Source organism: Macadamia integrifolia, chromosome 5 (assembly GCF_013358625.1).
Source record: "Macadamia integrifolia cultivar HAES 741 chromosome 5, SCU_Mint_v3, whole genome shotgun sequence".
Taxonomy (NCBI): domain Eukaryota; kingdom Viridiplantae; phylum Streptophyta; class Magnoliopsida; order Proteales; family Proteaceae; genus Macadamia; species Macadamia integrifolia.
Genome location: NC_056561.1, coordinates 4,508,960 through 4,515,257, shown reverse-complemented (window position 1 = coordinate 4,515,257; position 6,298 = coordinate 4,508,960).

Here is a 6,298-nt window from a genome sequence, read left to right as displayed (position 1 = left end):
AGAGTTGGGTAATATATATGTTGTGCAGCCATATGGTTTTGTTTGTAATATGTCACTTTTATGGGCCTAAAATGGGGCCATTACACTGCATATGGGATTAGTTACTATAATTTATTTGGTTTGGTCTAGTAGTTGTTTGCTCCATGAACCAACCATGGGATCAATAAATATTTACAGGTTACTTTACCTTTCTTTTTTTTTCTTTTTTCTTTTTTTTTACTTTTATAGAAAGGGACAAGGGGGATCAACTCACTTATGTAAGTGATGGTAGGTGAAGACATTTCCAAATTTATAAGTTGGTAAATGAAAACTTTCATATTCCAACTTTAATAGGTAAAGACTTTTCCAACTTTGGTAGTTGATAGGTGATGGCTTTCCTATTCCAACTTGGATAAGTGAAGACTTTTTTATTCTTGTGAATGGCCTTTGTCAAAGTTAAACAAATGTTTGTTAGGTGAAAGTTATGTATGTTTGGTAAATGTCTTTGTAATATTTTGTTGGTATATGATCCTATTAATAGGGATCAATGGTAAACATCCAGGAAAACCCCCACAATTTCTAAAAAAAAAAAAAAATTTTACAGTTGCAGCTCTCTTCTCCTTTGAATAACCTCTGGTCCCAATTGTTGTAGTACTGTAATTGAAATCAAAACAATATCAGGATAGGACATTTTCTGAGAGAATAGATGAAATCCATATTTGGAGAGTAGTGGTTTGCAACAAATTAGGTGGATAGATGGGGCTACACTTGGGTTCAATAAACATAGGGTAGAATACTCTGATACAAATTGTTGTAGTATTGTAATCTGTTAGTAATGAAGAAGATTATGGTATAATAAAAACAACAAAAGATAACACCGGAGCTTCACAACACAAGGTGGTTCGATTGGATCAAACACCAACCTACTTTGATCGCACTATCAAACACAAGGGATTCTTTAATGGAGAAGAGAGATGCAAATCAAAACTTTGTTTTAGAAATTGTGGGTTATTCCCTGAATACTTACAATTGATCCCTAATTATAAGGTCATTGCAACAAAACATTATAAAGACATTTATCAAATATACTCAATTTTTGCCTAACAAACATTTGCCTAACTTTGACAAAGACCATTCAAAAGAATAGGAAGTCTTCACCTATCGAAGTTGGAATAGGAAAGCCCACACCTATCAACTACTAAAGTTGAAAAAGTCTTTACCTATTAAAGTTGGAATAAGAATTCTTCACCTACCAACTATTAAAATTGAAAAAGTCTTCACCTACCATCACTTACAAAAGTGACTTGATCCCCTTTGTCCCTTTCTATAAAAATAAGAAGGTTAAAAAAAAAAAAAAATTCTAAACACTTATTAACCCCAGACTTATTCCTAAGTCCTAACAAAACAAGGCTAGTTTGGTGATGTATCCGAATCAGTTGGCCTGACGAATGCACCTAGAACTTTTACGAGGATAATGACTAAAATACTTCGCCCTTTATTGGTTGTGTTTTGGTAGTTTATTTTAACAATTCTATAATTTACAAGAAGCATCCGGATGACCATATTGATCACTTAAGGCAAGTCTCGAGAGTACTCAATAAAAAGCTCTAAATTAATCTAAAGAAATGTTCCTTTATGCTATATAAGGTGGTGTTCCTCACTTCCTTGGATTTATTATCTTTCCAAAATGAGTGACAATTGATCCTGATAAAATCAAGAGCATCCTAGACTGACCAGCACCAAAGACCTCAATGATTCAAAATAACTCGACTTTTTTAGAACATGTCCAAGTCAAATAGCAACGAAACGAAGCACTACTTTTCACATAATTTTGGAAACCTAAGGAGTCAATCGTATGGAAATGTAAAATATAATATTTCAAGGATAATTTACAGCGCCACCCCCTGGAGAATGCCACAATTATAAGAACATCCATTATGTTTCACCAAATTAGACTCAGACCCCCTACCGTCAGTCACCGTTAAAGAATATACCTTATATGCTGATGTCAGCAACTGTATTTTATTTTAAATACCAAAATGCCCTGACTCGTTTATTGTGCAGGTTCATTATAGGGTGCACCCACGCCGAGAAAACCCGAGCCTTAACCCGTCCCTGTCGAACTCCAACAAGAACCCTTGTTGCATTAGGTTCCCTATCACCGAAACCCTACCTACTTGCGTGTCCACGCTTCGCAGAGCCAAGAACTTCACCTAGTCCGCCATATATATAAAGTAGTTACTCACCAGCGGCGAAAATAAAGACCCACCACTGAGCTTGAATTCCAATCTGGGTAGCCTCTCATTCGCCACGCCCGACACATTTACTCAGAGATCCAAGATTCCTCTTGGGTCCTCTGCTCTTGGTAACCTCACCCTCTTATTAAACACCTTCTGAATATGTCAATAAGCCGGCTCTGCCAAGAAGGTTAATGTTATCCCATAACCGATTATGGTGCCACCATTACCCTCTTAATCGATGGCCCAAACGGAGGGGTTGAACCGCAATGTTACTTCGTTGGCACTAACACTCTTTATCCCCACATAGTAGAAGTTTGGGGAGTGAGGGTTGGTCAGCAATGGCGTGTATCTCATTTTCTTCTTCTTCGTGATAGACTCCTGTGCTTCTCCGATCAATAAATAGCTCGTCGGAGGTGGAATAAGGTGTAATCCATGAGGTAGTAAGAGAATTTGTTGCCGAACTGTTTACCCAGTTGGGTGGCATTGTAAATAAAAGGTTTTGTAGCATAAAATTTTGGGTGTCATTCTAACCACTTTTGCTACGACTAACATTGCAACGAAGTTCCAGACTGATATATGAAAAGCTTTGGCTTCAGAGATAGTATCAAGAAGAAGGTAAGAACACTAGCTTCCATACACAGAACCTTTATCCATATTTTGGTTTCTTTATGTTGTACATTCTTGATTATCATTTTTCACTCTGAGGACAAGTGCTTTAATATTTAGTAATGGATTCTTCAAATTTGATTAGGATTGTACATCATCTACATTTTGGGGAGCTCAATTGCTTAGAAGCTAGGTGTTTCTTAGGACCCACGAGTCCCTACAGTCAGCTTATAATATTGTCAGTAAGATCTGTTTTGGAGTCGTCATCTTCTTCTTCTTCATGTCTCTTCTCTATTTTGATATCCCTAGCCTTCTAATTTTGCATGTTTCGCAGGGATCGCCAGAGGTCGAAACGAAACCTCTGATGCCTTTCAAAAATCCACTGTTTCAACTGGTTCCGACCAGTTTCGACCATGTTTCCCATATTTCAACCAAAAGAGGAAAATTTCGACCTTCTCTTGTGCAATTTTTCTCCTAAATGTGGAAAACTTGGGAAAACAGTGTTCTGGCACTTATTTATGCCAAATATCATTTAAGTAAATGAAATTTACTTAAGATATTACTCATAAATAAGGAAATACCCCCTATTTGAATCCAATAAAAATAGTTTAAAAATCAAATTCCCAAAGGATAAAAAGTCAACTCCCCAGTCCAAGAACAAAAACTGGATTTTGGTTATAGGAGCGATTTTCAACTTTTAAATGCTGGGGTTTTTCTCAATTATAAAAATTTTATAAATCCTATAATGTTAAAACATTGCTAAAAATCAAAAGTCCAATAAAATAATCTTTTGTTTTGATATCCCTAAAATTATTTTCATTCAGGCAATTTTAACAGTATTCACGCACTTTAAAATAAGTTTGACTGAAGCATAACTATGTAATTACAACTCAGATTTAAGTAATCTTAGACTTGTTGGAAAGTTGGTTTTATATTATACCTAAAACAAAGAGTCTCATGTAAAAATAAAAATCATTTGACCAATCAAACTTATTATAGAACAAGAGCATTCCTCTAAATGTTGATTCTTTATAACTTAATGTGACTTAATGTTGATTTTTTATAATTTGATGTGGCTAAATGTTGAATTTTAATGACTTGATGTAGCTTAATGTTGATTTTTTATGATATAAGGTATATATAGCTTACTAAATAATGTTAGAAAAGATAATGCATGCCTTGAGGGTAGTGAGTCACTACTTGGATGGAACCGCCTAGACACTATTTGGAATTGAGTCACTACTGTTGAGTGTTGATAGATAACTGTTGATGATATAATATTTTATTTATTTTAGATCATTTGGATTATGTCTTATGTTTTGATGTAGATTATAGACTATATACAGTCATTATGTAGTACAGTTTCCGAATTTAAGTCAACAAGCCAGTGTAATGATTATCGAACCTTTGGTTCACCACGCCAGTAAGACTTTTTTTTTTAATATGAAACTAATGATGTGAATGTGTTAGAAATGTTTAAAATAGGTGTACACAAAAAATCAGACAAAAAAAAACATTGTTTGGGGGTCGAAACCTAAGTTTCCACCATATCGAGAAAAATTCCCCGGTATCCACGAAATTTCCCAGGTTTCCACCGAAATTTCGGTCCCCAGAGGTCGAAACCCGATCCCGTGAACTTTGACTGTATGATCTAGAGATCTTCTACATGCTTGTAAGAAAATGGGCTGGGAAAAGGGGAATAACTATATTGCATTGGTATAAAATCTGACAATGGAGTGGAATATCAGATTGGATGGGGTCTGAAAATATGAGTGATGGGCTATTGAGCTCCTTATATATTTAAATTTTGTAGAAACCACTGTTTACATAGACTATTAAGGGCTTCAATGAATAATATAATGGTTTGTCTACTAAATTATATCGACTTAACCAAGTCTTATTCCCACATCCCAATTTATCCTCATTGGGGGTGTGGGACCTAATGGCAAGGTTAAACCAGGTTCAAAATATAAATATTTTGACCGAAATCGGAATTCTGGTCGAAATTTGTACAGTTTTTGCTGTAAGTTTCAGTGAAGGGTGTCAAGGCCCAAATGACCAAATTAGGTTCCGAAACTTCTAGGAAACCCTATTTTAGGTCCTCTAAACTATAGTGGAACTGTGAAAAAAAAGGGGCGTACCTGGTGCGCAAAGCTTCAACATGTGCGAGGTCCGGGTGGCGAGAACTACGCAGCCTTACCCCGAGAATGTCGAGAGGCTTTTTCAACCGCTTGAACACTAGGTCGCAACATTCGTACCTTACCGTTGGACCAAGCTCGCCCCTTAGATTTTAAAAATCATACCCAAAATGGTAATTTGACTTCAGAGCCTAGTTTGGTAGTATACGTTGTACGCTGCTGTGTACATTCTTTATATAGCCTATTTCACACGAAGTTTAGTATTAGAACATATGTAATTCTGTTATAACAACTTCAGTATGTATTAGGAAAGAATAGATACAAACTTATATACCATTTCATAAATCATACATCATGCATGGTTCTGTACAATGAGTCAAAGATATGGGAGTTGTGAATAAAAACAAGTCAGCCCTATGCCCATTATAGAGTCTTAGTACCACAGCGAGTTCTGGGAGGATCAAAACCGCTATAATGTTACTGCTGCTGCTGAAGCAAGTTATTACTGGACAATACAAATCTAACATTTGTTGTATCCTGAAATGTCCCGACTCATGAGGGAATAACTAGTTATTAGTGAATATTCCATTCCAAAAATAGAAAATTCGAAACAATTGGGACTTTTTTGGAGATTGGATGTTAATTTGATAAGAGGCATCAATATGGATGAAAATCTGGTTATCTCTGCACAAATCCTTATATGCAAAGTGGAATAGTGGTCCCTCAAGCATCTGATACTCCCTTTGGATCAAGATTATTGTAGAGTTTTTTGTCCTGATGGTAGAAAACATCTCATCTGAAGTATCTTTTTCTTTTTAGTTGAATTAAATCTGAAGTAACTGGTCGAAGAAGAATGACATGTCTTTGGGGGTTATGATGAACTTGATAAGGCCCCATTCATCAAACCTCCCAGATTATTACCTGCTGGTATTCAAGTCCCTGATTAAAGTAATTTGGACATTTTAGAGTATTTAGGGAAAAATTCTTCGGGAGCTTGGAGAATCCCAGACAGACAACTTTATCGATTGGTAAACAGTTTGTAAGACCAATGAGAATGCTGATGTGACATTATCTTTGGAGAGGAATCATTCTCCATTAGCCAAGGATCTATTAGTGTTCCTGAAGCCCAAAGGGACATTAGGATTCGTGACATCTGGTTAATTGGGCTGGGCATGGGTTGCAGCTTGCTGGTTGATGGGATTCTGGTTCTGGCAATTCAATAAACAGAGTTCAAACAGTTCATGAGATATGAGCCAAGTAGAGGTGACAGGATGAGACTTCTAGTTCTTGAAGATGTATTAAGAGGTGATTCAGGTGAAATCTGCCTGTTCTAAA